We start from the raw sequence: 15,707 nt of genomic DNA, 5'->3' as shown, positions 1-15,707 counted from the left end.
CCTTTCTTCGCGTTTCTTTTTCAGAATATTGCAAACAAGGAGGAGCCTCGATTCATCTCCTCTAATTAAACCAGGGTAATTAGTCCCAGAGCCAAACATGGGATTAATAAATGCCCTGACGGTAGCACCCGGACGGTTGATTTATGGCTTTTTCCTTGTTTTGTTATTTCTGATAAGAGCGCATAGGCAATTAGTTTTTAGCTACTGAGGTACGCTAATTATATTGCTGAGATGCCGAAACAGAAGAAAAACAAATACAAAATGTATTTTGCTGAGAAGGTGGCAGAAAGGAGGTTTCCAGATTTCCAGCCCCTTACTACAGCCACACGCCTGGAACAAGAAGAAGCCGTGGGAACAGAAACGGAGACAGATAAGACAGAAGCTGTTTTTGAAGGAGAAGCACTACGACTGAGGTCCCCCTTCTAATTATGCCAGCACTCAACCTGTCTTCCCAGAACCTTCTGAATTTGTAACGCTCGATGCAAGGCTAAAGCAAACTGCTGAGCAAAATTACTCCCACGCAGAGAGAGAAACAATTCATTATTCTCCTCGAAGCTCTAAGCTCACCCTGGATGAGCTGGCTATGAAAGCCTTTCGTAACTGTATAAAATTCTATGAACAGGAGCTATCCCAGGCAAAAATGGCTATATCTATGCTTGAGCAAGATAAGGAAGATAACTTAAGATTTTCAAAAGGCGCCATATTGTCTTCTTCCTCGGAGCCAAAGACACTCCCCCTGGTGGATTCTGTGTCAGGCCAATTAAGACAGAGGGCCCTGCATACGTCACATGAAAGTCTCCCTGATCAAGTTACATATAAACCTGCCACGCAATCATTTCTTGTAACTGCAAAGCTGCCCGAAGCTAAAGGTGCAGCACCATCTGCTGGCGAAAGTAATTTACTACAGGAAGCTGAAATGCCACAAGTGTTTCCACAGGCCCAAACTCAAACACCCCCTGGCGGTGTTGGTGTCCTTTTAGAAGAAACACAGGCACGCTTTATGAAGCAAAGGCAAATCACTGCATCTCCAGCAGGTCATGCCAATATTGCAGCTCAAGCACAAATGGCAACTGGAATACAGCAGATTCCAGTGCATCAGCCACAGCAGCTACAAATGCCTGCATATGTGCCCCAGCCACAAGTGCAAATAGGGCCACCTCCTGGCCCACCTCCAATGGCACAACCAAGACCATTTTTAGGTCCACAACAGGCACAGCAAATACCTCTGCCAGCACAGCCAGCATATCAAGTGCAGGCTCCTTACCAGGCATTTTCTGTCTCTCCACTAACTGGTGAGTCAAAACTAAAAATGTCAGGACACAATTACAAAGCCTGGGTCAGTGAGATTACACTATTGCTTCTTAGAGAAGGCACTCATTTTATGGTTTTTAATCCTCCTGCTCAACCTTGGACTTATGCAATAAGAGATTTAGAGATAAGGGCTCGTACAACATTATTGATGTCCATGGATACTGAACTGCAGGTCACTTTTCCACCAAATACAACAGCCCGACAAATTTGGGCTGAATTGGAAAATTGCTACAGGCCTATCTCAATTGAATCTTCATGTTTACTCATGTCTGAACTCCACGGTTCGAGATTGAAACCTGGTGAACAAATTGGAGGACATTTGACCAAACTGAAAGGACTGAGAACAGAATTGAGAGAAAGAGGCCATAACATTGAAGATATTCAAATGATCAGCATCATCATTAACTCTTTGAATTATGAATGGAAAGATGCTGTTACAAAAATTAACCAAGTCCCAATTGCTCAACGCACAGTGGACAATGTCTGTAGACTTTTAATTGAAGAAGAGGCATTCATGTTGGCCACGCCACATTTGAGAGGACCACCCGCATCAAAAGCTCCAGCTAGACGCCCCTTCCGAGGAAGGACCTACGCTCCAAGGATGCCAAGATGCAACACCTGCAATCGTATGGGACATGCCACCCGGGATTGTCCCCAACGAGTTCCAGCTCCCGTCACATACCAGCCCAGAGGAACAGATTCCAGAGGCAGAGGCAGAGGCGGAAGACAAGGTCGTCGTGGTCCCCGGCGTGATCCACAAACTCCACTCGCCACACTGGCTTTAACCAATGATCCACAACTTCAACCAGAGTACGACAGATGACTCCTGTGGACTTTGGACAGTGGTGCAGCATTGCATGTTACCTACAGAAAGGAACTTTTCACAGAGATGCACGAGCCTGAACCAGAACTACATGAACTTTATTCTTTTTCAAATCATCCTTGTCAGGTCAAAGGAAAAGGAACTGTTTATGTTGAAGAGCTCAATGCATTCATTCCTGATGTTTATTACATACCAACAGCAACCAGTAACTTGCTTAGTCAGTGTCACTTGTCTAGAGCATTAAAATTCCAGGTTCACCACCTTGAAAAAGCAAGTTACATAGTTAAAGATGGAGATATTGTTGCTGAAACCATGTTAATTGGTGGTGTTTATTACTTAAAGCCAAAGCCTAAAACACAAACACAGGCAAGTATAAAAACTCCAAAAAGGGAGAGTACAGGCCCAGATAGAGATGCTCCAGAGAGAGATCCTGTTGCTATTCCAAAGGGTCCTAAAGCCAACAAAAAGAGAATTGGTAAACAGGTTGCTCAGAGCAAGCCTGAGGTTCCGCATAAAAATGTTAATGTTGAGAATTCACTAACTGGTAAACCTTTGCATTCCAGGTGTATCCACAAATGGCATAGAAGATTGGGGCATGCCAGTTTCCGTGTTCTTAGGAAGATGCCGGAGTTCGCAAAAGGTTTGGATCTAAAGGGGTGTAAGGTGTTTTTGGATTGTGCTGTATGCAAGAAGGCCAAATCCAAAGCAGCAGCCATTCCCAAACACGCTACACGCCTGTCAACATGCATTTTTGATTTGGTTCACATTGACATAGTTGGTCCTTTCCCGACATCATTTGGTGGTAGAAAATATTTTCTAACAATTGTTGATAATTATTCTAGATATGGATATGTATATCCTATGAAAGAAAAATCAGAGACCTTTCAGATCTTTAAAGACTTTGCAGCCCTTGTTTCTACCCAACACCAAGTTCGCATCGCCAGAATCCAGAGTGATTGTGGTGCCGAATTCATGTCTCAGCGTTTCCAGGACTGGATGCGTAAGAATGGAATTCTTCATCAGACTTCGCCCCCTGACACACCGGCTCACAACGGAGAGGTACTGCAAACCATGATGCATTGTCTCCTAGAAGACGCCAATCTTGATATGATATACTGGGGTGAAGCTATCAAGTATGCAAATTACATTGTCAACCGTACTTGGAGCAGTGTAACAAATCAGACTCCTTTCTTCATGTTGTATGGCTACAAGCCCGATCTTAAAAACATTCATATTTTTGGTTCATACGCTATGGTGAACATTCCCTTAGCTCAAAGAAGAAAAGGAAGTCCAGCAGCAAAGAGACTGAAATTTATAGGTATTGATGATAACTCAAAATGGAGCAGATTTATTGACTCTAAACATGCAATTGTGATTTCCCAATCTGCTAATTTTGAGGAAGATATTGACTGGTCCAGGATTCATTCCAATGATCCTGGAGTTTATTTTCCCAGAGATGATACTGCTGATGCCACGCAGATTGATGATCAAGATTCCACTGATTCTTCTCAACCCGATGTTCCGTCTTCGCAAGCCGCGGATGCTGACGCTAGCGACGAAAGTGAGGACGAGGACGAAGCAGAAGAAGACTGGACAGTTGTTCCGAGACGTTCCAAGAGGGCCACAAAAGGAATCCCTCCACAACGATATTCTTGGCAACTGACAAAAGCACCCTTGCCTTTGATTTGCAATGTTACACTTCCACCTGATAATTTCACACAAATCAAGCAGCTCCCTGATTCAGAGCAAGACAAATGGTATGAAGCAATGCAGGTTGAAATGGACAGTCTAAAGAAACTTAAAGTATTTACACCTGCAAAAACCTCCAGCAAACAAAAAGGTCATTGGCACTCGATGGGTCTACAGAATCAAAAAGAAACCAAATGGTGAGTCATTGTACAAGGCCAGACTTGTAGCTCAGGGTTTCGCTCAACGTTATCCTGAGGACTACACAAATACTTACTCACCGACAGTCAGAACTGAGAGTGTAAAAATTGCTTTAGCAACTGCAACTATCCTTGGTTTAGAAGTTTTCCAGTTTGATGTTGACACGGCTTATCTACATGCAGACCTAGACGAAGAGATCTACGTGAGAAGTCCTCCAGGATTCCGACAGCAAGAAGGGGATACCTGGTTCCTAAACAAAAGTCTTTATGGTCTGAAACAATCTGGTTTAATGTGGTGCTTATGTCTTACTGACAAACTAAATTCAATGGGCTTTATTAAGTCCGAAACTGATGAGTGCGTGTTCACAAAAAGATCTAACAATGCATATGAGATAGTTCTTGTTTATGTTGATGATATTGTTTATATTGGTCCAAATAAGCAAATGAGTGAAATTTTTGCCAAAGCTTTGCAGAGATACTTAACATTGAAATCATTAGGTCACATTAGCACTTATTTAGGTGTTCAGATTGAAAAAACACAGAAGGGGTTTAGTCTTTCACAAGAGGATAAAATTGAACAAATTTTGCATCATTGCAACATGAAAGATGCTAACACAACAAAGACACCCATGCAAACAGATTTTCACAACTTGACACAAGAAGCAAGTCCTGAGTTCGAGGATCAAACACTTTATCGTTCAGTCATTGGGTCACTGTTATACATTAGTAGTTGGACCAGACCCGACATTGCACTTAGTGTTAATCTCTTGTCTCGACACGTAGGTAAGGCAAAACAGTTTCATTGGAAATGTATTAAGAAATTACTGAGATACCTAAAATACGCTAAACACATGAAGTTATTGTTAGAACCAACACATACTGATTATGCAGAATTAAGTTGTTATGCAGATTCTGATTGGGCAAGTGATAAGAAATCACATAAAAATACTTCAGGTTATATGATGTTCTTAAATGGATGTCCTGTTTATTGGCAAGTACGTAAACAGAATTTTGTTTCTTGTTCATCTACTGAAGCTGAATATGCTTGTGTTTCATATGCATGTAATTCCCTAACTTGGTTTGATGCTTTAGTCACAGATATCTGGACACACCCGATCCGACCGATCACCGTGATGGAAGACAATGAATCGGTGGTTTATATTTCTGAATCTCATTTCACAGGTTCTAGGTCCAGACACATTGACATTCGTTACCAAAACATAGAGCATTTAGTGAAAAAAGGTTTTGTCAAAATGCAATATGTATCTACACATGATCAAATTGCTGATATGCTCAACAAACCACTTCCAGCAGCTCAACACGAGTATCTGCGTGAGAAGATGTGCCTTATTTGATGATGTACTGATATTCGCTCAACTGGCAAAGAAGGGGAATGTCACTGCGTTATTTTATTTACCAGCTGAGCTCATCATTTCTGGACTATCAGACTTTCCGTACCTTGCCAAGAATTGTTATCAAAAGCTACTACGCATGTCCATCCACCCACATTCCTTCACACATTCTTTCCTTTGTTCTCTTTCCAGAAAGGTCCGGCTGAGATAGCCGGCAAGAATTACTTTCAAAAATGTAGCAATTAACTTTTCTTAGTTAGTGAGGTGTTTTATTTTCTTTATAACAAATAAATGAGTTTTATTAGAAACCTTTCTTCGCGTTTCTTTTTCAGAATATTGCAAACAAGGAGGAGCCTCGATTCATCTCCTCTAATTAAACCAGGGTAATTAGTCCCAGAGCCAAACATGGGATTAATAAATGCCCTGACAATATATAAAAATAAAGAGACAAGGAAGATACAGAAGGATTTGGTGGAGCAACTAGGTGAAGCAGAAAAGAGACTACAGTGGGATCCGGGTGATGAGGCAAAAAAAGATAATTGGATGACAATAAGACACAAATTAAACCTATTAGAACAGGAAGAATTGGCATGTAAAATTAAACAATCCAAACAATACTACTTTGAGAACGCAAATAAACTGGGGAGGTGGCTGTCGTATAAATTAAAAAAAGAGAAGGAAAAAGGGACTATTTATCAATTGGAGGACTTGGACGGAAAGCTATTGAACAAAGAGGAGGAAAAACTTGAATTCGCTTGGAAATATTATGAGGCTTTGTATAAGGAGGAGGAAACCCCAATGGAGAACATCAAACAATACTTGGCAAAGGAGAAGCTCCCTCAGATAAAAGAGGAAGAAAGGGAAATGCTCAATAGAGAGATTACAATCGAGGAACTAAAGAGGGTAATATCAAAATTAAAGAATAATAAATCACCAGGCCCGGATGGTCTCCCAGGAGAGCTGTACAAAAATTGAGATCTAGAAGAAATACTCACATCAAAACTGTTGGTAATATTCAATGAGGCACTGAGGGGATCCAAAATTCCAGATTCATGGAGGGAGGCGTACATTACATTGGTGTTAAAAGAAGGTACTGATTTGAAACAAATAAAGAATTATAGGCCGATTTCCCTACTCAATGTAGATTATAAAATATTTATGAGTGTAATCGCAGGTAGGATGAAGATGATATTGAATAATTGGATCCACTCTGACCAAAATGGATTTCTCCCGGGAAGGCAGATCAGGAATAATTTGAGGGTAGTGTTAGATGTTTTAGAATATTATGAAACACATTCCGAGGAACAAATGGCATTAGTCTTCCTTGACGCCCAGAAGGCATTCGACAATTTAAATTGGGGATTCATGATTCAGCAAATTAAAGAGATGAATTTTGGAGAAAACTTTGAGAAAGCGATTATAACAATATATGATAAACAAAGTGCAAATATTATATTAAATGGCGACATGACAAAAACTTTCCAGATTAGCAAGGGCGTGAGACAAGGTTGCCCGCTGTCACCGCTTTTATTTATATTGGCTTTGGAGGTTCTGCTAAGACGAATTAGACATAATAACGAGATAAGAGGATTGAAAATTAGGAGTGAAATATTTAAAACTCAAGCATTTGCTGATGACATTGCATTAATTATGGAAGAACCATTAGTGACGGGGAAAAAAGTACTGGAAGAATTGGATCAATATGGGAAGCTATCTGGATTTAAATTGAACAAAACAATAACTAAAATGTTAACCAAAAATATGTCAGGCGGTCAACAGAGAATATTAGAAGAAACTTTGGGTGTGCAAGTAGTCAAAAAGATAAAATACTTAGGAGTCTGGATAAGGGCCAGGTGCTCGTCTTTAAAGGAAGATAATTATGTACCACTATTAGGCAAAATTAAGCAAGATTTGGAACGGTGGGGGAAACGGCAAATATCAATGTTAGGTAGGATAGCTACCATAAAGATGAGCATCCTACCTAAACTGGTATACTTATTCCAAAATACACCAGTCAATATAGATAAGAATTTTTTCTTAGATTTGAATAGGACCATAAGGAAATTTATTTGGGGAGGAAAAAAGCCGAGGATTGCACTCCGAATATTGCAGGAAAAAAGGAATAGAGGTGGATTTGGCCTCCCAGTGTGAGAGATATATCATAGAGCTGCCAACCTAGTGTGGTTAAGAGATTGGGCTACATTAGGAAATAAAAGACTCTTGACACTGGAAGGGTACGACCTGCAGAAAGGCTGGCATGCCTATCTGTGGGATAAAGGAAAAGGGGCAGAGACGTACTTCTATAGACACAAAATTAGAAATGTATTAATGCGGACTTGGAAGGAAATTAGATACAAACACTACATAAAAATTCCAAAATGGACCTCCACAATGGAGGCAATGATCTATCCGAATTTGCTAGGTATGGAAAAAATGTTTACATACCAAGATATTTTAGATGAAAGTGGCAATCTTAAAACAAATAAGGCCTTGGAGGAACAAGGGATCCACATTGACTGGTGGCCTTATCTACAAATTAAATCACAATATAGGAAAGACAAGGAGGAACGTGCCATAGAAATGGGGACCAATGGATTTGATAGGATAAGGATGGGAGTAGAGAATAAATTATTAGCCAAATTATACTTGTACATGCTTGAATATGATAGGGAAGGAGAAATAGTTAAGGACCAGATGATCGCCTGGGGGAAAAATAATGGACACAATATAAACTTAGACAATTGGGAAGAAATGTGGAATAACAACCTTAAACTGACAAGAGCAGTAACATACAAGGAGAACCAGTACAAAATGCTGTATAGGTGGCACCTAGAGCCAGCCAGGATAGCGAAAATATACCCGAACGCAAACCCAATGTGCTGGAAGCGTGGCCATTCCCAAGGTACCTTCTACCATATGTGGTGGACGTGTCCGGAAGCGACTAAATTTTGGAGAACAATACAAAAATGGATTCAAGAAGTAATAGAGGAGAATATCAATCTGAAGCCAGAAATCTATCTCCTGGGAGTACTAAGAAGGGCATATGTGTTAGGATATGGTTTGAGCCTAACAAGTTGTCCAGGCAATATATGTGTTCTGTGACTTTAATATGAATATGTATTGTGTGACTTTAAAGTTTTCCTGCTGATTCATTGTAATGCTGAGTCATGCTGTAATTAGATAATCACTAGTTGTAAACGTATTTAAGAAAGGTACTGTAACGTATTCAGTTGATGATAAGCTACCATTGTGTGTGGAGTTGCTACCATTGTGCTATCATCGTTGGATGGATCTGCTACCATCGTGGTTTGTGAACCAGAGTGAGTTTGTTATTCTAACCAACTACTGTTTGTGTGGTAAGAAGATTTTTGTATCACTGGGCTGATTTAACTGGCAAAGACTTGGATTGATTTAAAGACTATGAGATTGTTTTTTCATTATAAAGTAAGCTTTTGATAAACCAGTTTGCAAATCTCTTATTCATTGCTCTCAGCAACGTTTCTCTGTGCTCTACACTCTGCTGGTTGGTAACACAACAACAATATCCTTAACAATATGGGAAGAAGAAGAAATACCTAATCATACACATCATTACAGCTGCCAGATTAGTATATGCGAAACAATGGAAAGAGAAAGGAGGCCCAACAGAAGAACAGATAATTAGTAAAATATTAGAATGCGCTGAAATGTGTAGGTTAACATATATGTTAAATGAGAATGAGGATTTGGAATTTTACACGGTATGGGAAAGGTGGTATAGGTGGCTGGAAAATAAATGTAAATGCTAATTTGAACTAAGAGAGATAGTATCAAACTATTTATGTAACCTATATAGGTAAAGTAATAAGATGTACTATAACTAACAATGTAATAACTTATAAATACTTAATATCTAAATTCTAAACTATTTATATAACTTCATTAGATACTACTCATATAATGTATATAGCATGACTGCACGTAGCCAAACCGAAAATGTTGAATTGTAATAATTTTGCTTATTTAATAAAAACTCAATAAATAAAAAAAAGAAAGAAAGAAAGAAAGAAAGAGTATAAATTTTGAGTTTAATAGTTAGAAATAAAATGGGTATGTTGAAATTAAATATTTTTGGAATGTTTAATATAATTGTATGATTTATATTGTTAAAATATATCCATCTAAGCAAATGAAAGAGAAAAATGGATTGATAATTGGTTAGGATTTAAGATTTAAGTAAAGGGTTTTTGGGGATAATGGCATAATTACATAGACAGCTTTGAGGGAAATACTTGTTTAAAATATTTAGTTGTGTTAATTGAAAAATAAGATTTGTTAATGATTTGCTTTAATATGTGACCAGAGCAAAAGCTTCGTTTTGAAAAGATGTGTTTTATGTTTTTGTTTTAAAAATATATTTTTTTAAATTAAAAATAAATAAATAAATAAATAAACACACACATATTTATGCTCTGGACTATAGACATTGAATGCATGTAAATCCCTGAAAAATATGTGGTGGCCCTGGGCAAAGGAAAGGCAGTAAAATCACTCTAGGTGTAGGGACAGTGTAAAATATTAACACGTGATAAATAATGGAACAATTAAAAATAATAGCACAGGGATTCAACCGGAAGCATCACGGCGAGACAGTCAGGGAATTTGTGGGCTCCGATGAGCTCCACAAAAACCCAGACTGACAAACCGTCGCCAAGGGGTCTTCGGACCAGAACCGTCCTGTAGGGACAGGGGTGAAGGAGAGGCACCTCGGAAGACCAAGAGGAACAGGCAAGTTCCTCGATGGTCAGAGGTAGCTCTCTATGACTTGGCAGCGGGGGTGGCAGCCATTGCAGCTGTCACAAAGCTGGGGCAACCGGACTAAGCATGGAGCAGGAGCTGTGAATTGAATGGAGTTTTTAGAGCCGGGTGAGTGTTAGCCAACTCATAATAAGGGGAAATTTTTTTAAAAAAAAAACCTGAAGACCCCTAGCGAGAAAACGGTGGCTAATAAGCATAGGGGGAAGAAAAGAGGACATTGGAGCGTATCTTTAAAGAGACACACACACAAAAAAAACCCAAATAAAAAATTGACCTTTGAACAAAACGATCTGGAAAATAATGTGGAAAATCTTAAAAATGAAAGAAATTACCCCAAGATTGATTAAAGGATCGGAAAGGAATAATTAGATCCTTTTTCTCTCCTCTTTCTCGTGAACTTTAAGAAAAACAAAAAGAGAATGGATAATAAGCCTTGTAACAGAAGTGCTGTATAAATAAAAGTAAAAAGGGAAAAAGAAATGAAAAGAGCTGTTTAAATTTGGACTGGACTACAAAATTGACTTGGTATTCTTAAAACTAAAAAGAAAAAGAGAAACTGGTTAAGATTGTTAATATACTGAAACAAAATGGATACTTGTTAGACAACCGGAAATTGTGGATTAGGAGCAAAAAGGAAATTAGGAGCAAAAAGGAACATTGTAACTTGGTTTGTGTTTTGGAAAGTTGTGAACTTTACAGATAACAGCCGTGAGAACTTTTGGGGAGGACTCCTTTGTTTGCAAGCGGCTTGACTTTGGGGGGGGGGGGAGGAATACTACTGAACTTTTAAAATTGGAACAATATCAACTTAAAAAGAATAAAATGGCACAGGAAATTAGAGAAATGATTAAAGCGATGTACTTGTCATGGAAAATGGAAATAAGAGAAATAACTACAATGATACATGGGGAATCAAAATCTGAGGACGTATAAAACGAGAAAGAACATATGAAAGCTGACAAGGAAACAAAGAGGGAAAAGCGAGACACAGAGGCTGAAGATAAAGAAGATAAAGAAAATGAGACCAAATGTGAAAATCTATTTGAATATGTGGATAGTAATAATAAAAAAGAGGTTTTTAAAGATTACATTGGGATTAACAATGTAAGAAATAGGGAGGACAGAAAGAGACAAACATGGAAAGAAGAGTGGAACAGAAAGGATATAAAGAATTTAAATGATTACACTGGGATTTACAGTGAAAAAAATACAAAAGACAGAAAGAGGGTGGAAAACAATAGGAAATATAGGGCAGAGGAGAAGAATCCAGAACTTTGATATACAGAATGACAATATTGGGTTAAACAGCGGGCTAAACAGTGGTGAAATAAAAAAAAGAGAAAAGAGAGAGGGAACAATGGGAAACATAGGGCAAAATAGGAGAGATCAGGATTTTAAAGTGCAGGAAAGAAGGGGAAAGAAAAAGGTAAAAATAAAATTGAAAAGGGAGAAAAGGAGAAAGAAATGAAAGAGGAATTTGAGGTATACATTTAGAACTGAAATGTGAATTGTAGCAAGAAATAATGGTAAAGTATATGATGGTGAAAATAAATTGTACAATAATTGGAATATTATCATTTATATTTTTGAAATCTAGATAATGATGAGTTTTGGGTTTTTTTCTTTTTTTGAGAAATATGAATAAGTTTAAAATGTAAAAATTGAAATATTGTTAATGGTTTATGTGGTGTGTATAAAAATGATTAAGTGAGGATTTGAAACAATACATAGGGGAAGCAAGTAGAGGATAACAGTCAGAATATTTTTAAATTTAATTAAGGAAATTGTAATAGATGAAATATTTTTAATGGTACATTGTGATAAAAGTAGAAATGATTAAGATGTGGTTCGGAGGAACATATGGGGAAATTATTTGATGTATGAAAATGGAACTAATTGGAATAGCCATGTTTATATTCTTTTTTTTCCTCTTTTTTTTACGTGTTTGAATATATGAGTAGAAAAGATACTCATATAAGTAACTGATTATATTAAAATGTTGGACTGTATTACTTAAGAAAATGTAAGTTATAAAACAAGTGGGCTCACTATTCCTATAAGAATTGAACAATTGTAACATCATAAAATTAATTATTTTGATGATGGATATAAAAACAGATGACAATAAGATGGGGTTTAATATAGAATAGAAGGGAAAATTGGAATTTGGTTAAAATTAGAGATGAATATGAAGGGTAAAATTGGTAAAAAAATAGATGAAAATGAACACTATGGTAAAAAGGAGGTATAGAAACGGTAATTTTAGTTGTAAAGAGCCTCGGTGGTGCAGTGGACTACAGTGCTGTTAAGTGTGTATGCAGGCTATTGCTATAATGCATTGTAAGCCGCCCTGAGTCTACGGAGAAGGGCGGCATATAAATTGGACAAATAAATAAATAAATAAATAAATAAATAAATAAATAAATAAATAAATAAATAAATAAATAAATAAATAAATAAATATTGTTTAAATTTGTTATCCGGCCAAATACTCTGATCAGCAAAAATACATCGTATGTTTGTGTGTGTGTATGGGTAAAAAATAAAGAAAAACTTTTTACAAAAAAATAATAATAGCACAGTTTTTTTTCTCTCTCTCCCTTCCTACCTCTTTCTTTCTCTTCTATCTTTCTCTCCTTCCCTCTTTCTTTCTCTCTCTCTCCCTCTCTCTCACTCTCACTCTCACTCTCACTCTCACTCTCACTCTCTCACACACACACCTAGTCTGGGCACAAAGTATCTGTTGTTACAGAAGTTCTCGTTTCTCTCTACAATACACCTGATACTAATTGATACCCTATCTCTCAACTACATAAAACCTATGCATGTTTACTTGGCAGTAAGGCTACTCTCTTTCAGTGGGATTTACTCCTAATAGATACACATGATTGCAGGCAGACAGCTAGCTCTGTTGTTTAATAGGCTGTAAGTAAAATTTCTACTGTTAGAAGAATTAACCTTCTGGGTTCAGTTCCAAGTGGGGAAAAAAAGACACTGGAAACATAGAGACTGCTTGGAAAGATGGTTTAATTGTGGACAGGATCACATGGTTTGAGTTCCTGAACAGAAAAGGGGCCGAGATGCAGGGAGTCCCTGGGTTTTATGCCCCCTCTGGCTTTGAACTTCCTGGGGCCCCGAAAGAGTATCCTGCTTGGTTGTCAGACTCCCAAGGGGTGGGGGTCTTAGCTAGCCTTGCTGGCTGACGTAATCTTCCCAGGTGCCATGTGGTGAGTTTCTGTTGCTAGATGGGTCCTATTGTGTTGCAGATGATGGTCCATTGACAAAGATGGGAGGGAATTGAGTTTCTGCCTGTCAGGGCATTGATTAATCCCATCTTTGGCTCTGAGAAAAATCACCCTGGTTAGAGGATGGATCGTGGCTTATTCCTTGTTGCAATATTCTGAAAAAGAAATCCCGAAGAAAAGTTCTCTAATAAAACTCATTTATTTGTTATAAAGAAAATAAAACACCTCACTAACTAAGAAAGATAATTGCTACATTTTGAAAGTAAATCGGGCCAGCTGCCTTTCAGCAACCGGCAGTCGTGGCATGAGAACAAAGGAAAAAGAGTGTGGAGGAATGTGGGGTGGATGGACATGCGTAGTAGCTTTTGATAACAATTCTTGGCAAGGTACGGAAAGTCTGATAGTCCAGAAATATGAAGCTCAGCTGGTAAATAAAAGAATGCAGTGACACTGCCTCTGGCCCATTGACAAAGGGTGGGGGGGGTAAGAAGATGGGAGCTGCTTCATCTTTAAAACATGCTTCTCCATTTCTCATCCAGGGAAACATAATATTCTGCCTTTTTAATATTTCCTAAAATATTTCATTCTTCTAGGAAAGGGGTGGGTGCTAACTTCCTAGACTACATTAACAAAATTTATACCTAAACAACAAAATATAGGAGCAAAAAATCATAGCAATAGTCTGAGCTATGCTTTTCTTCTTTAAATGGAAGTACTACCCATTTTAACCAGACATTAAGACTCATTAGTTTGGAATACTAGTATGGCTTGCACTGAACCTTGACAGTACTTGTTTTCCTTACAAACTAGCTCAACTTTGTTTCCTTTAAATCTTGCTTTCATAAGTTCAAAATTTTAAAATACAAAGAAGGGGAAAGAAAAAGAAAACCGGTTGTTAAAAGAAATCTCCTTTTGTTTTTTTCCACTTTACAGGGTTAATCCCTGTATAATTATTAGGTTCTATGGTAATTTGTGCTTCCTCAAATAGGAATTTTCCAGGGACTGGCACCCCAACAAAACATGTGGACATTATATCAGAGATTGTAGTCTTCCCTTTTATAGAAAAGGACAAACTGTTGAGAGCTACCTTCATTAGGTCCAGGAAAATATTCCCTTCCTTTTTATTTGGACATGGTTCTCACTTGTCTAGTACACCTTGTTGCAGTGGTGAAATCTAAAATTTGTTACTACCGGTTCTGTGGGCGTGGCTTGGTGGGGAGGCGAAGAGGTTGTAAAAAAATGCTTTCAAAAGGCTCAATTTCGTCCAAAGAACCTGGAGCTCCAACATTAACCTTTTCACTGCATGTTTCTATTGCCAATATTTTTATTGCCAATTAATCCCCAATTTCTCCATTACCTTTCTTACCATCTGGACAGTGAAATGTGTACCTCTATCACTATCAATAATTTCAACCAATCCATATTTGGGTATTATTTGCTCCAATATGATTTTAACAGTCATCTGAGCATTTGCCCTTGCACAGGGAAAGGCTTCAACCCATCCAGTTAGATGATCCACTATTACCAGCAAATACTTCAATGTTCCCACCGCTGGCATCTCAGTGTAATCTACCTGGATTCGTTGAAATGGCCAAATAGCCAAATCTCTACATGTTTACGCATAATCATCTTATTTATTTGTACACAATGTATTTATGTATTTGTACACAATGTAAATATTATCTCCCCACTTGTATGGCTATCGTTTACATGCCTCTACTAATATATTTCCTTTTATAAATCCTAGTAACGCTTGTATTCCCTCTCTATTGTATTCCTCATAATAGGTGTATTTACTACTATTCGTAGTCAGTGTTGTAGCGCAGGAATAACGAGAGGCACAAGCAGGCTAGTAACAACAGCTCTATAATTCAGTCTGAGACTTCAGCAAAGGAACACAGGCAACAGCCCTCTTTATATACTTTTCAGGGGCAACCAAGAACCAATCAGAATTCACTGTACATTTGAATTTCCCGCACAAAATAGATACATACATAACACCCCTCCACTCCCAGAAGGCACTTATTCTATCTATTTACATATTTACATACAAAATCACGCAGGTGACCAGGGCGTGTCTTAATCCTGGTTGACCTGCGCAGTTCAGTTGTTGGCGAGGCGTCGAGCCGGTCGGAGGGACCTCCCGTTTCTCCCGGCTCCGCCAATGGAACCTCCTGGATTTCTCCGGAGGTGTGGCTATCTCCGGCTGGGAGTGTCGGCTCGCTGGGGCGGTGCTGGAACTCAGGGTTGCCAGATAAGTATTCCGGCTTACTTGGGCTTGAGGTAGCTGTGT

Source organism: Pituophis catenifer, unplaced genomic scaffold, assembly GCF_029215685.1.
Source record: "Pituophis catenifer annectens isolate HBS135680 unplaced genomic scaffold, rPitCat1.0.hap2 SCAF_5, whole genome shotgun sequence".
In the NCBI taxonomy this organism is placed as follows: domain Eukaryota; kingdom Metazoa; phylum Chordata; class Lepidosauria; order Squamata; family Colubridae; genus Pituophis; species Pituophis catenifer.
The sequence above is the reverse complement of the archived record's forward strand: the minus strand, read 5'-3'. Positions refer to the sequence as shown.